General features: G+C 38.2%; 1 protein-coding gene across 1 annotated transcript in view; it reads left to right on the top strand.

Annotated features, from left to right (window-relative positions):
* The first annotated feature begins 24 nt into the window (after positions 1 to 24).
* The window catches only part of Trpc5 (transient receptor potential cation channel, subfamily C, member 5), a 310,854-nt gene continuing 294,554 nt past the window's right edge, over positions 25 to 16,324 (top strand). The window contains exon 1 of the mRNA NM_009428.3: positions 25 to 406. The gene's annotated coding sequence lies outside the window, so the exon portion shown is untranslated. The remainder of the gene's footprint in view (positions 407 to 16,324) is intronic.

Below are 16,324 nucleotides of genomic sequence, written 5' to 3'. Positions count from 1 at the left end.
GGTCTCAGGTTGAGAGAGAGAGAGCGCTGAGGGGGGACAAGTGAGAGAGAAGAGAGAGAGAACCGGGCAGGAGCACACCGGGCAGTCGGGCGAAGAGAAGAGTTTCGGGCACTGGCAGAGGCAAAAGGTGAGGAGATCTGGCCAGTCAGAGGGAAGTTTGGCAGTAACTGAAGAGCAAAGAAGGAAGCCCAGGTAGGAGTCAGTCCTTGGGCTCCTCTCAGCATCCTGATTCCTTCGCCAGTACTCAACCACCACCCACTCGGCAGCCTCCAGGCCCGGGACTGTCCCAGGTGGCTGCCGCTTGCGCGGCGCGGAAGAGGAGTCCAGTAAGGTTGCCGCACCACGCGCCGGGGTGCTCGGACTCCAGACAACACAAATCTGAAAAAAAAAACACACTTGGCCTGGGGTAAGTTGACAAATGGCACCGGTGCTGTCCTATTTGTTGTTACGGAGCTGCAGGGAAATGGGGCTTGAACTAAGGTGCTGAGATTCTGTGGGTTGGAAAGAGGCTGGCTGGCTGGGGGCTGGGGTGGTGGGACACAAATGGAGGCCAGCAACAGATTGTTTAGGAACACCTGGAAGAGCCGGTGCCGTGGATGGATGGAGCCTTAGGAGATTTAGGACAGGATACTGTTGGCACCTACCACAACCACCGTTTTCATGAGCAGTGTTCTGAATCAGAGCCTGGATAGTGAATTAGTATGATTTTCTGGGGTAAATATTATGTCCCCAGCCCAGCCCTGAGAAAGCCTGCTCCTAGGCAGCTTCAAAATGGGTCTGAGATTAGTGTGAGAATGGAGATACCCAGTCTTCAAGGACAGTCCTTCAACTGCAGAGAGCCAAGAACCTGATACATGAGGGCTCCTGGAGCAGAGCTTCCATTTACCTTGCTGGGTTTCTAACCTTCAAACTTAAGAGCTGGCCAGTTTAGTTTACCTGGATTCCTTTAAGGAGCCCAGAAATACACAATTGGGGCCATCAGTCAGATATATGCTCTAAAGTGGCCACTTCCCTGCACCGTATGTAATGACTGGAGCAAACAGTCTCCATCAGGTTCCACTTAGTCAGGTTCTGAGCTGAATTCACAGGTCCTGGCCTTTCTGCTTGGTCTGGGAGAAAGACTGGGAGGAGGTCTGTTTCCCTGTTGGCAAGGTGGGATATTTGGACTGCAGCTACGCACCTGGTGATAGCCAAGTGTTTAGCAGTGTAATCACTCCCTTATGAAAATCCTGGAGCCGGGAAACCAGCCTGGAAGACAGAATCCCTGAACTTTACCCGAGTTGATTGTATGAGTAGGAGAGGAGAGGCAAAGACTAATCAATAGTGCTCTATCAGAGATGCTGTGTGTTTTCCCTGGCTTCAAATGAGTAATAAATACTATATTCATATGGCACCCAGACCCACTTGTCTTTTGCAATATAGTTGTCTTCTTGGTATTTAGCTGGAATTACATGTTGATATGTCATCCCATTATGCATGCCCAATTGCCTAGTGCTTGTTTCTTGGATTTGAGGGTGTTCTACAGATGATCTGTATCATTTCTCATTCCCCATCAAGTCTTACAAGTTGAGATTTAAAGGATGTCAAATGGTGCCTTTCACTGGTCTTGAAAAATCTACTAAATTAAAAGGCATGGTAGTACATTTACATAGTACCAAGTTACTTTCAAAGCAAATGTTTAGGCTGAGAAAAGGAGAAGAGTAAAAGTCGGTGAGTTGGAACAAAGAACTGAATGAATGGCACCTGAAGCTCGTGGTTTAGTCCCATGGCCATGGAGTTTTCATAAACTGTACATCTATATTCATAAACTAAATGTATGGGGTTCTACATTAGTGTCTAGATACAGTGATTTGGTTCTGTTGTGTGTGTACATACTTGTTTAAAGAGTTCAGTAGACCCCATACAGTCTGGGGCCTGTGTTTGTGTAGAAGAGGGAGGGGGCTGAACGTGTGCTTTCAAAAGCATCCGGGCTCATTAATTAAACTTTCTATTTATTAGATGCTACTGAGATATAATGAATTACATCCTTGGCAAACACGGGAAAGAGATTCTGCATGCAATGGAACTATTTATGTTGTATCAGGCAATTTGGTCTAATGCATAGTGCCGAGAGACACAGACTGAGAATCACTCCGGTACAATCTGAAAAGGTCCCCGTGCTGTTACTTTTCTGTTCTGACAGTTTCTTAGGGAAAACACAATCAAATCTCTTCTTGGAGAGATGAAAATTGCAAGGACAAGATTACAGATTAGTCGAAAAGAACCAACAGTTTCATGCTTAGGGGAGGACTCAGTAGGGATGAACATAAGGTGTTAGATATTTACTCTGTTCTTGGTTACGTGAGTATCCAGCTGCTGAAATTCTCCTGACCTGTGATTACACAAGGGACAAAGAGATAGGAAACTGCAAGGATTTCAAACCAATATAGACACAGCTTCGTTGACACAGATTCACCTGGCTTTAGAATAAGCTTCAAGAGCAGACACAGATCATATAATAGCTGCCATCCTTTCCAGATATAAAATCTGTAATTTTGATTCTATTCATTATAGAACTAACAACTAAATGGCACACAGAACCACGGAACGCAGGGACAAGAAATCAGAGATTTGCAATAGGAAAAGGAGGAAAGGAATAGGAGAGCCAAAGATGTTTGGAAACACATGGAAAGAAAAGCATCCAGGTGTTTGCTTTGGCTTGAAATGGAGTTAGTTCAGAAAATCACCTCAGACGTGAAGTGCTGTAAAACTGCCGGCAATTTGCCTTGTAAACACTGAGTAAACAGTAAGAGAATTCCTTAGAACCAGGAAATTGGGGACATTGGAGTACGAGTTAAGTGTTGTCATCCCCTTTCACTCTTTAGCATGCTCAGTTCCAATCTGCTAGCCATCCAGGTGTATAATTATCAAATGAATATTTCAAATGTGTCACAATACTTCTAGCCTGCCTAGTTCCAAATATTCTAATTTGTCTTTCGCCTGTCTCCATTGCTGAGAAAAAGAAACAAACCATTTCTGACTGATCTACTTCTGCAAAGACTTCTGTTCTTAGCTGACAACACCACTCTGTTCAGATGTCTCTTTCTAGCTGATGGGAAATAGGGGGTGGGGGCTCATCCTACCTCAAGAAGTGCCCTGTGTCCCAAGATGCCACTAACTTAATTCTGCTCAGTCATTTTCCATGTTTTTAGGGACAGGTGTGACAAACTTTGCAGTCCTGTTTCAGAAATGATGCCAGTCTAGGCAGAAGCCCTCACTTTTTCGAGCTTAGGAGTTGATGATCCTTTGTACCACCCCATCTAAAACTCGCTTTCCTCTGTCAATGGGCTCCTCAAGCACTTGTCCAATGACACTTGCAAACCCATCCTGCCAGCAAGAAATGATTCCTAGATGACTCAGCTGTGGTCTCATGAGCAAACATGCATTTTACATCATCCGCAACTGAGTGAGAACAGATTATTTAAAATAAATAAATACAAGCTCATAGAGCTGAGCAAAATTGCAGTTCACTGGGTCAAGGGAGTTTGGGAAATGCCTCTGACTTGGTCCTTCACTTATTACACAGTTGTCCCTTGGATTCTGACAGCTAGTGAGATTATCCTAGCCATTTTCCTTAGCAAAAGCGAGATAAAAATGATGGTGTGAAAGAGACAGGTGTCATATCCTCATTTCCCTTATAGAGAAATCAGGACCTAGAGAATAGAAATAGCTTGCTTAGATCATAAAACTAGCTAGTGGCAGAGCTAAAACAAGAACGCAGAACTATCTTCTCAGACTGAAGAACTTCAATAAAGATCTCTGGAGGCTCTCCCAAGAAATTGATTGGACTCTAAAATGTAAATTTACACTCATTATTCTACTTCCTTCCCATAGCCACAGTTATATGTTTTATTTATGTATTATACCTAGTTTGTTTTGATTGAGACAATGTCTTACTATGTAGCCTAGTGTGACCTTGAACTCTCAATCCTCCCTCTTCAACCTTGTTAGTACAGAGATTCCAGGCATCCTTTCCGCAACAGCCAGCTGTTATTGCCTTACCTCTGCAACTTATCACTTATCACCTCTGGAAACACACACAGAGCCTGTTGAGATGTTTTAGCTGCTGAAGCCCCTTGCCAACAAACCTAACAACTCAAGCTCAATTCCGGGGACACATGGTAGAAAGAACTGACTCCTCCCACAGTTCTTCTCTGACCTGCACACACATACATGAGTATATGCACCTCCAAATACACAAAATAAATACATTTAAATCACACACACACACATATATACACACACACAACCACACACAAGTTTTATCTTGACAGTGCAAAAAAAATATTACAAATACCCACAACTATTATTCAGGAAGGCGTCAAAGCTGAAATAGCATTAAGAGGTTTGTAGCCAAATAATCTGCAGAATGAGAGAATTACAACTGTTCATGAAATAAGCAGGAGATGGTTTGCATAAAATAAATGACATAAGTAAAATAAATATAAATATATTTTTGATCTGAGCCCTCATGAGAATCTCCCATCCAGGCAAAAGATATCATATATAAATTTCTATCTAGGCTTCAATGATGATTTCTTCAAAGTGCAAGCATCTGACATAAGATGAAAAATACATTGTTCTATCAACATATTTTACAAAGGTGAGCAACAGTAAAAATTAATGCTTACATGGTATGTATTTATTTGCCATTTTCCATTCAGTATCTCACTTCAACTTTTCTCAAAAACATCATGAAATTAGTTTATTATAATTTCTGCTTTGTAGATGAGACAGTAAGTAGCTGAAGCTCAAAAGAATGATGCAATATGCCCATTTTATAAACGTTAATGACTTAGGTATGATCTATACCCATGACTACTTCATCCTCACCCACAGGAATACCTACTTGCTCATTTTACTCACTTGTAAAATACAATATGTATAATATAAGTAAATTCTAATAAAATCACTATGCATTCACCTTTGTAAAGACTTGATTGCCATGTGTAATTTGGATCGCTTAATTGTCAAGACAGAGGCAGACCACAGTATCAGAGCGCTGGCCTTTTGATGTGTAAGGCATTCAGCTTCTGTTGGAATTGAGGTAGCCCAACACATTTTCACTTTTCGAACAGATGAGATTACTGTGGCATTAGTAATCTTACACCATTCAGATAGCTAACTTTTAATATTTCTATGACCATAGTAATAAATACACATTTTAGTAAATTGTTTAATGTCTGGATATTAGTTTTCTATTTCTACTACAACAAATTACCATGCCCTTATTAATCTAGTACTAGTTATTAATTTAAGAGTTTAGATTTATTCTTGTTCTCATCATTTAATAATTCAGTATATCAGGAATCTTCTATGAAGCTCACTGGGCTAAAATTAAGGGATCAGCAGGAGTGCATTCTCTTGTGGGCATTCTTGTGGGGGAAAATCAGTTCCCTTGTTTCTACAGGTTGTCTTGGCACAGTTCACTTCCTTGAGTGTAGGACTGAGACCCAGAGTGCTTTGATAACATCAAGGGAAGTCTGTTCTCACTAGTAGAGGCCATTCACGTTCCTCAGTCTCCTTCAAAGTCAGTGAGAGCAAGCTGAATACCATCACATTCGGAATCCTCTCCTCTTGATTTGTGTCTCTGACTCTTCTCTCTCCTACTTTATTTAAAAGCTGATTTACAAATGATATTTATATGAAAATAGGAGTAAGATGGGATGTTTTTACTTTTGTGTACATTGGGAATTGAGCAACCGAAGGTGATTAGTACACACAGCCCCTTGAACTTCTTTCATATTTGTATGGTAAGTATAATCTAAGTCAGCTTTTCTAATGATTTTAAGATGTATAATGCATCACTGTTTCTTAAACCCACCTTGAGTTGATGAAGGGGTGTTACATTGATTCTTTGCAGAAAATTCAGAATAATCTCAATAGTTGAAAGTCAACTAGTTAGTAATTGAATCATATGTGAAAAGGCTTCTTGGCATGTAACATAACACAATTACAGGCTCCGAGTATAAAAGTATTGGTGTGTTTGGGAGACTACATCCTGTCTAGCACAATCTTTTATGTACTGAGTAGTATAATACATGATATTAAATGAAATGTTAAATAATTTATTAAATAATATTAAGTGACCATAATGTATTTGGGAAGCATTATTTCCATTCAACTGATGAAGGAGAAACAGTAAGTTACATTTTATGTATATTACATGGATATTAAATTGGACATATTATAAATACATCTCTCTTCCTTTACGTCTTACATTTTCCTGTTTGGCCTACATTATACTGTCTCTTTATTATCCAAAAGTACTTTGATCATTTGCAATTCTTTTTTCTGTTGTTACTTGGGGTTATACTTTAATCATGGTTTTCCTTTCCATAGTTTTAGTTACCAGTCATCAACTTCAGTCTGAAAATATTAGCTGTAAAATTCCAAAAATAAATAATTCATAAAATTTTAATAATATACCCTTCTTAGTAGTGTAATGGAATTTATTCTGTCCTGATCCATTCTGGCCAGGATCTGCCTCATCCTTCTCTGAGTGTATTAACACTACATACACTATTACACCACTAGTCATTTAGTGTCCACCATAATACCAAATATAGCACAGTGCTCGTGTATAAGTAACATTTGTATCTTAGCCAACATTACCGCACAATTCCTATGGCAATCACCATATTTCATATTACCACATAGAAATTTTATCATCTTATATTGTCACAGGAATAAACATGAATATACTACAACAAAATATTTTGAGAGACAGAAACAATATACACATAATTTACATCGTAGGACATTATAGATGTTATAGTTATTCTATTTTATTATTCACTGTTGATGCCAGTCTCTTACTCTGCCTATATTATAAATTTTTAAGAAGGCAAAAATTATTTATGTACTTCCTTCAATTTTTAAAGATTTATTATTTTATGTACAAGAATCTCTGTATGTGCACCACATGTGTGTCTAGTGTCAGAGTAAGTCAGAAGAGAGCATCAGATTTCCACGTACTAGGGTTACAGATGGTTGTGACCTACCATGTGGGTTTTGAGGAGGGACTTGAACTTGGGTTCTCTACAAGAGCATCAAGTGCTCTTAAACACTGAACCAACTCTCCAACAATCTCTAACTTATAATCTTAACTTTATCATAAATGAATATGTATGAGAAAAAAGAGAATAGTATAAATACAGTTTAGTTCTGTCTACAGTTTCAGACATCCACCGAAGGTCTTAGAATATATCACCCCATGGATAAAGGGGTTATGAATTTTATGCATCACTGTGAGTTAGCTACCTAACAGGAAGCAGCTTAATGGAAAAGAGGTTTATTTGGGTTCATGATTTGAGATGCTTTCTTGTGAGGAATGCACTGTGGCTATGTAGAAACAGGAGCATGTAGCAGCTGTTATTGCAAAGAGAAAGACATGGATGCTAGAAAAACACTAGGCTTTCTCCTTTTTCTTTTCTTATTCATTTGGGGTCCTCAATCTATGGAATATTGCACCTGTATTTTGGACTGTTTTTTTCCCCTCCTCAGTTAAATCTCTGGAGGTGCCTTCCAAATCATGCCTAGAAGTATGTATTGTAGGTAATTCTAAATCCAGTCAAGTTTGCAATGAAAGCAACCAGCACAGGTAAAGGGGGCACGACTATATTTTGTTTGTTTTCTGTCCATTCTGTTCCTCTGTGTTACTGATGAATCCTGGGGTTTTGTGTATGCTAGGCAAAAGCTCTACATGGAACCACATCTCTAGCCTTTTATCTTCCTTATTAAAATTTTAAATAGGTAATTTATGCCTGTGGCTCAAAAATCAAAATCTATAAAAGAGTATTCAATGAAAACTTTATTCCCACTGTATTTGCCATCTGCGGGACTGCAATCATCCCTGTCCTTTTTATTTGTTTTCATCTAAGACTTCTGAATGGAAATATAAGCAACTATGAATAGAAAGATTTTATGCCATAGCAAACTAAAGCTTCAGTCCATTTCATCTTTTTTGTTGTATCACCACAAGGCAACTTTAGAAGAACTGTCATCCATGTTAAGGGACAAAGAATTACATCAATCAGTGATTTCACTAAGTCTCTAAAATTCATTATAGCCCCTTACATTCATGATGATCACTGGAGTAGCCTGAATATTCTATAATCCTAATGATTGCATTTTGTTTTCAGTCAATTTTATGTAGGTTATTACAGAGTTCCGTAATTTCAAAAATCACAAGTTGGGGTGGAGGAAAAGAAGATAGGAGAAGAAAAATAAGGATGAAAAGGAAGACAAGAAGAAGGGGAGGGGAACAGGAAGAAGAGAGGATGAGCATGTGGTCTAGAATACATAGTAGAGGGTGAACTCTGGAGAGTTCATTACATAAAGTTTTGTTACTACATGAAGTAATAGGGTGATCATATTACAACCAAGTCCAATACCTTATTGGTAAATTGTCTCTGAAAACATGACACATCTCTCTCTTACCTTGTAGAAAAATATACAACTTTTACATAATTGTCAGCATTGAAAGAGCCTAACACATAGCTGGGTAGCGTCTTATATAAAGATGGGTATCAAAGACAAAACCAACTAGTTTGTCTTTCAGTACATCTGATAACAAAAATCAATGTGCCAACGCTAATTCCATTTTCATTTGTACCATGAACCTTTACCTGTAAATCCAGAGCCTCTTCCTCCTGATGTTACTACATGATGTAAATGTATCTTCTACTAACACAAAGCAGCATTCTATTATCTATTCTATTATTCTATTATCTTCTATTTGTTTCTGTACTTCAAAGTGATTTTTTTCAAGCTATTGACAATGATTTGTTAGTGTTTTGTGCAGTAGCCAACAAGGAGTATTTTAAATGAAATAGAACAAAGGATAAAAATGTGAACACCAAATGATAAGAGTAATCATTATTTTGTGAAAACTTTTCTTTTTCAGTAACATACATGTATGAAAGGAATGTGTGTGTACTTGTATGTGTGTGTACTGGCATACTCATATTTGTTAATATGCTGGGCACAATGTAAAACATTTTTCTTACTATTTGGTTACTGGCAGAAAACCTGATCAACATTAAAATGCTTGAAGCCATTAGTCAGATGTTATAAATATTCTAAATCTTCATAAATAAATGAATCCTTTTCCTTCATCTTGAAACTTGACCATTCTGAACATATGCTTCCAAATAGAAGAGGATTCCATACTGTCTGTCTCTTGATATAGTAGTTCCTATTCTCGCCATAAAAAAAAAAATGCTCAGAAAGCAGCAAATATCCAAAGAAAAAGTAAGAAACTCAATAGAAATTTGTATTGTTTCTTTCGGTGATGCATGAACATCTTGGGATTTGATACATATCAGAATTTGAACCTGAAGTTCCCAGTTGTCGCTTTCATTGGCATCTCATGGATACAGTGCTCAGGGGACCCTAGCTAGTACTGAATATGGGCTGAAAGTCTGAGGCTTCCATAAAACATTTAAACTCAAGAGCTCTTGACTCTGCTGTCAGCTTCAGTGGTTGTCTCCAAAAACTTTTCCAGAATTAGAAACTTTTAGGCTGCTGTTAGACACCAAGTGATGAAAAAAGATTGACAATGGAAGATAAAAATAATCTTGTGAGATAAGGGCTAAGGAACTGGTAGTTAGTAAATAAAATTCTCCTGAGATCTTGTTGTGTGAAAAGAGAGGTTTGCCTATAGTCACTGTAGTACAATCTGGCCAGGAAATTTTTTTTAAAAAATTAAGACTTTGAAGAAAGAGGACAGTATATAAAATCAATTAAAATTTCTGTCTTCCAGATGGAACACAGGGACCCTAATGAAGGAGCTAGAGAAAGTACCCAAGGAGCTAAAGGGGTCTGCAACCCTATAGGAGGAACAATGATATGAACTAACCACTATCCCCCAGAGCTGTATCTCTAGTTGCACATGTAGCAGAGGATGGCCTAGCTGGCCATCAATGGGAGGAGAATGAATTTATGAAATTCCTAGACAAATGGATGGACCTGGAGGGCATCATCCTGAATGAGGTAACCCAATCACAAAAGAACTCATACAATATGTACTCACTGATAAGTGGATATTAGCCCAGAAACTTAGAATACCCAAGATATAAGATACAATTTGCGAAACACATGAAACTCAAGAAGAACGACGACCAAAGTGTGGACACTTTGCCCCTTCTTAGAATTGGGAACAAAACACCCATGGAAGGAGTTACAGAGACAAAGTTTGGAGCTGAGATGAAAGGATGGACCATCTAGAGACTGCCATATCTGGGGATCCATCCCATAATCAGCTTCCAAACGCTGACACCATTGCATACACTAGCAAGATTTTGCTGAAAGGACCCAGATATAGCTGTCTCTTGTGAGACTGTGCCAGGGCCTAGCAAACACAGAAGTGGATGCTCACCGTTAGCTATTGGATGGATCACAGGGCCCCCAATGGAGGAGCTAGAGAAAGTACCCAAGGAGCTAAAGGGATCTGCAACCCTATAGGTGGAACAACAATATGAACTAACCAGTACCCCCCAGAGCTCATGTCTCTAGCTGCATATGTATCAGAAGATGGCCTAGTTGGCCATCAGTGGAAAGAGAGGCCCATTGGTCATGCAAACTTTATATGCCTCAGTATAGGGGAATGCCAGGGCCAAGAAGTAGGAGTGGGTGGGTGGGGGAGTGGGTGGGGCAGCGTGTGAGGGACTTTTGGTATAGCATTGGAAATGTAAATAAAATAAATATCTAATTTTTTAAAAAGGGAAATACAAGATAATATAGAGATTGGAGATGAAGTAATGAATATTCTGAATTAGTATTCCAGAAATATTAGGGGGATAAAAACTAACCATACCAACTTAGAAAGAATTATAGAATTCTCAGGACAAAAGGGAGCGTTATAGTTAAGTGGCAAATCAAGGTACAAACCCATCTGACTGATTCTGCCTCTGTTGCCTTATTATCTATGAAAAGATAATAGTAAAAGTATCTACCTTACAAGAATGCTATACGTTGTAGTGAGTTTACATATACAAGGTGTTCAGCCCACTACCTATAAATTATATTTATTAAAATTGATATTATTGATATTGTATTAAAATGAAGATATAATATTATTATATTAAAATTGATATTATTGTAGGATGTAGTGGTAAACCTAGAAAGGGAGGCATATGAAAGATACTATAAACAGTAGATATATTATAATAAATGATTGTATTATATGATAAACTTAGTCAAATATTACTGTAATTTTTAGTTTCTGTTACTTTTACTCGTGTCTGTGATAAATTACTCTGACCAAAGCAACTGAAGAAATAGTTTATTTTTGGCTCACAGTTCAAGAGGGCAGTCCAGCATAGCAAGGGAGTTCTGGTATCAAGAAGTGGAGGCTGCTTGTCATATAAATTCAGTCAGGAAGCAGAGAGGCATTAATGCTTATGTTTAGCTAGCTTCTTCCTGTTATTCAGTTTGGACTCCAGTCCATGTAATGTTTCGACCCACAATCAGCATGGGTTTTCTGACTTCGATTAATCTAATCTAGATAATCCCTCACACGCATGTTTAGAGAGAGACTTGTTCCCTAGATGATTTTAGATGCTGTCAAGGTGATAGTGTTAAGCATCATAAATCCTTGTCAACTTGACCTCCAAACATGCATATCATTTTAAGCCATGATATTACACACCTTGTTTCCATATGCTCCTAGCTGTGTCATAATGCAAAATCTCTTCAATTCAATTTCAAATGACCCCTTAACAGTCCAAACACTGTTCAAAAGGCCAATGTCTCTTCTGGGACTGAAGGTAATTTCTTAAATATATATCTGCAAAACAAAAATGTTATATAATTCCAATAAACAATTGCACAGAGTAAATATTCCCATTATAAAACAGAGGAATGGGGTATGTATGGAAAGGATATATAAAACCAAGGCAAGACTAAAACACAGTGGGGCCAACACCAAATCCTGCAGCTTTATGTTTCATCTGGGTCTTACAATAGACTTTTCTGGGCTCCAGAGCCATTGGGTAGCCTCACCCTCTGGCTCTATCATCTGTAGCACATACAACTTCTCTCTTGTGTTTATTCCAGTTCATGTCTGCAGCTTTATTTCAATCTTTTCTTCTTTTTTCTTTCTTTTTCCTTTCTTTCTCTCTTCCTTCCTTCCTTCCCTTCTTTCTTTCTTCTTTCCTTTCTTTTTTGAAAAATGCCCCATGGTTATGGCATCTCCAATGTCCTGGGTTATCTGCTCCAATATACACTTCATCTTCACATCATCACAAGGTTTCAGCATCCCAGCCTCACCTTCACAGCACCACAATAATCTCTCAGAGCTTCCTTGTGGTGACCCTGATCCAACTACATATTGCCTTGGTTTGGTGGCTATCTAAAATCTTTTACTAAGATTCCCTGATCCTCTCAATATTGCATTTTTTACCCCTGAAAAACTAGTATCATGTGGACTGCACTACCAAGGTCTGTTGTAGGCTGTGCCTTGAACCAGAGTAGCAGTGGCTTCTATTTGCCGAGACAGGTGTTTTGGAGCAAGATATAAATTCATAGGCATTCTGTATTCAGGTTTTCCTCCCTTTAAATATTTGTTTTCACAAATTGGAGTCTTTAATGAATGGAGTTTTACCTTCAAGACCTTTCCTATTGCCCCAGTGAAGAAAGTGCAGTTTCTCTTTAAGAACTGCAGATATTTTGCTTTGGCCTCATTATTCTGCTTGTCTCCAATTTGAGTCTTGCTCACAAATTTGTCAACAATCCTCACATCTTTCACATTTTTTTGTTCTCTTCCACTGCAGTTCTGAATAAGAGCTGTAAAGTAGTAGTATCCATCTTAAAAATTCCTCCATGAACAACATTATGAACTAACCAGTACCCCTGAGCTCTTGACTCTAGCTGCATATGTATCAAAAGATGGCCTAGTCGGCCATCACTGGAAAGAGAGGCCCATTGGACACGCAGACTTTGTGTGCCCCGGTACAGGGGAACGCCAGGGCCAAAGGGGGGGAGTGGGTGGGTAGGGGAGTGGGGGTGGGTGGGTAAGGGGGACTTTTGGTATAGCATTGGAAATGTAAATGAGCTAAATACCTAATAAAAAATGGAAAAAAAAAAGAAATTAATTTAAAAAAAAAATTCCTCCATGAAAATTTATATTCATAACATTTGAACTCAGCCTCATGGATGACCTTCAGCCCAGTACCTGATAGAGTTTATTGCCTCTGAAACTTCCTAAGATGGGTTTCCACTTCCAGTATTTCTTTCACCATTCTAGTATACCAAACTTCCCCCTAAACTCTTCCACTATGCTCTGATTTATATGGCAGGAACTTTTCTAGCCCAAAGTTCCAAATTTGTCTACTTTCTTCCTGCAAATCAGTTCCAGAAGCCTGAAAAGCATGTGATCACCTTAATCAGAGCAACAGCAGGAAATGTGAAGGTGTGACAAAACAACAAAAGAATGAGCCAAACTCTCGGTTGAATACTGAGTTTGGCATGTGAGCCATCCTACTGAAAGTGGCCACAGACACTCTTGAACTATAGCATTGGAATTCAAGGAAAAGATTAAAGAATTGAGAAGAAATTATGGGAGGTCATATACATCACTATGTAAAATTTTAATCTCTGAAAAAAATAGGCTAAAAGTATCCAAAGGAAAAAGTCAGCAGAATGAGAGCCACAAATAAAAATTGAACTTCAATCAACCATGTTTACTGGAGAAGGGGGAGCCAGGGAAAAAGTGGCTGAAAGCTAAGCGAGGCTTATGCAAGGCACTTCAGAGGATGCTCAGAGAAGAGCATTTGATGCACTCTATGATGCAGCCTGCACATTTGTGACAGATGCATTTTAAAGTATGAAATGTGAAATAATGACATTCAATTGCAAAATGTAAGTCTGCAGTGTTAATGGGGCGTTGGAGACATGGCTCAGCAGCTAAGAACACTTGCAGCTCTTGCAGAGACCTCAGTTTGAATCCCAGCACCAACATGGTGGCTTATACCCACCTATATCTCCAGTTCCAGAGACTCTGGAAACCTCTTTTCGCCTCCTTTGGCATGCATGCATATATACATCAAATGATAACACACATAAAAAAAGAAAAGAAAAAATACATTTTTTAAAAGTTATATTCTTTTATTGACTAGAGAAACCTGAAAGGTTTCAGGCATGTTTTACAACTTGAAAGAAGGATGACATTTGGAGATGTATTAGGAGTACTATTCAGATAAAAATAATTGTGTAATCAAATGTGGAGTCAGAAATAGGTACATAAAATTTAAGGAAAGAGAAGACTGAAATAAATGAAGAAAGAGAAAAGGACGAGCAAGAGAAAGGAGAGAGAGAGATCCAAACCAATTGCAATGCAAATCTTCAGCTCCAGCAAATTTTAAATGTCCAGTGTCATCTTGTATTTAGAGCTGAATTTTTCATGAAAATATCTTTTCACATAAAACTAGATGCCAGGCTTCTACATTAAGTGTTAACAATAGTGATGAATGATGGCTAAAGCAAAAGAACAGGTTAAGTAAGGCAAGGATATATGAGAGTGAGAGAAAGGTGGTCAGTTGGATTTGGGACACGTTGAAGGTCAGATGCCAATAGTACATACAGATATTAAATAAGCAGTTAGACAGATAGCCCTAAAAGAGCGGGAATCGGAGCTAGAAATATACATTAGGCTGAGATTATCTAATAATAATAGAATGATAACTATTAATTAAGTATATACTATATTAAATGTACATGTGTAAGAGTTTTAAAAATAGTTTTATTATACAAGACGTATTCAAACATCACAATAACCCCATGATTACATTGCTTTTTTTTATCCCGATTTAACAAAAAGACTGAAACTGAGACTCAGAGAGGCTATGTACCCAAGATCACACACATAAAGTCAGGATTTAGATCCAGGTACGCATAACTCAAAAAACCAGGCTCCTGGTCAAGACATCAATGTCAGGTGTTAGTCATGCAAGTAGAATCACTATAGCAGAGAAGAATATGGCTATGAGACAGTATCTCCTAATAATATCAGGAAGCTACACCCATAAAGTCTCACCAACATGACTGCCTGAACAGGAGCTGAACAAAACAATAGACATGCCAAAGAGGGTGGGGAGAGGGGAAAGCCTTCAACCCTACACACACACACACACACACACACACACACAAAAAAAAAAAAAAACTACGAGAAACTAAGGAATACTGAGAATGAGTGAAATAGTTGTCCCCAGGGAAAAGGATACTACTTGGTGAGCCAATAGCAAATGGTCAGTCCTGAAAACATATATACAAGAAACATACAGACAGAGCAGGCTATATTTAGGAATATATATATATATATATATATATATATATATATCCTTATGCACAAAATAAAATTCAATTAAAAAGAGAACATAAATTTGAAAGAGAGCAAGAGTTGTATATGGGAAGGTTTGGAGTAAGGAGAATAGAAAAATTATATAATTATATTATCATCTCAAAAGAAAAGAAAAAATTTAAAGAACTAGGCCAACTGTTGATCCTTGATAGGTGGGAATAATGAACCACTCAGAATAGATAGAACAAGCATACAGGTAAAAGGAAAACTAGGAGTACATGATAGCATTAACACCAGGAGCAGAAAGAATGTCCTGAAGAAGGAACTGTATCATGGGTATCAAGAGCTTTATCCATTTGCTATTGCAGGGCCCTTGAATAATGTAGTAGTTGGAGCAGATGCAAGGAAACCACAACCAATGAGTGGAGCCGACTCTATTACCTATTTTTGTACAGCTTGCAAATTCAACATGCTCTTTATATTTTCAAATGCATGAAAAAAAATTTAAAATGTATTTCATTATATGAAAATCATGTGAAATTTAAAATGCAGTGTCCATAAATAAAGTTTTATTGGAACAGAATCACTCTCATTTATTTATGTATTGACTGTGGCTTTTTTTCTACTACAGTGGCAGAGCTGAGCAACCGGGTGCATATGGCATGCTAAGCCCAAAAATTTCCTCATCTAGCTTCTTGTACTACGTGTTTTCCAGTCCCTGGCTTACAGTATGGATTTTAAGACAAGGCTACCTTAGTCAAAGTCCTAATTCAGCTATTCATATATGTATGAGACCTTGAGTAAGTCACTAAAAAGCTCTAGTGACCATCACCTATATCGTGGAGATTAAAATGGGGCTTAATTGCCAAAGGATCATTGTAAATATCAAATAAGTGCCTAGCATAGTACCTTGTACATAGTAATAACTTAATACATCTTACACGCGTTCTCGACCGGCCAGGAAGAACGCAGCAAACCGGAATT

This window comes from Mus musculus, chromosome X (genome assembly GCF_000001635.26).
Source record: "Mus musculus strain C57BL/6J chromosome X, GRCm38.p6 C57BL/6J".
Taxonomy (NCBI): Eukaryota; Metazoa; Chordata; class Mammalia; order Rodentia; family Muridae; genus Mus; species Mus musculus.
The sequence above is the reverse complement of the archived record's forward strand: the minus strand, read 5'-3'. Positions and strand labels throughout refer to the sequence as shown.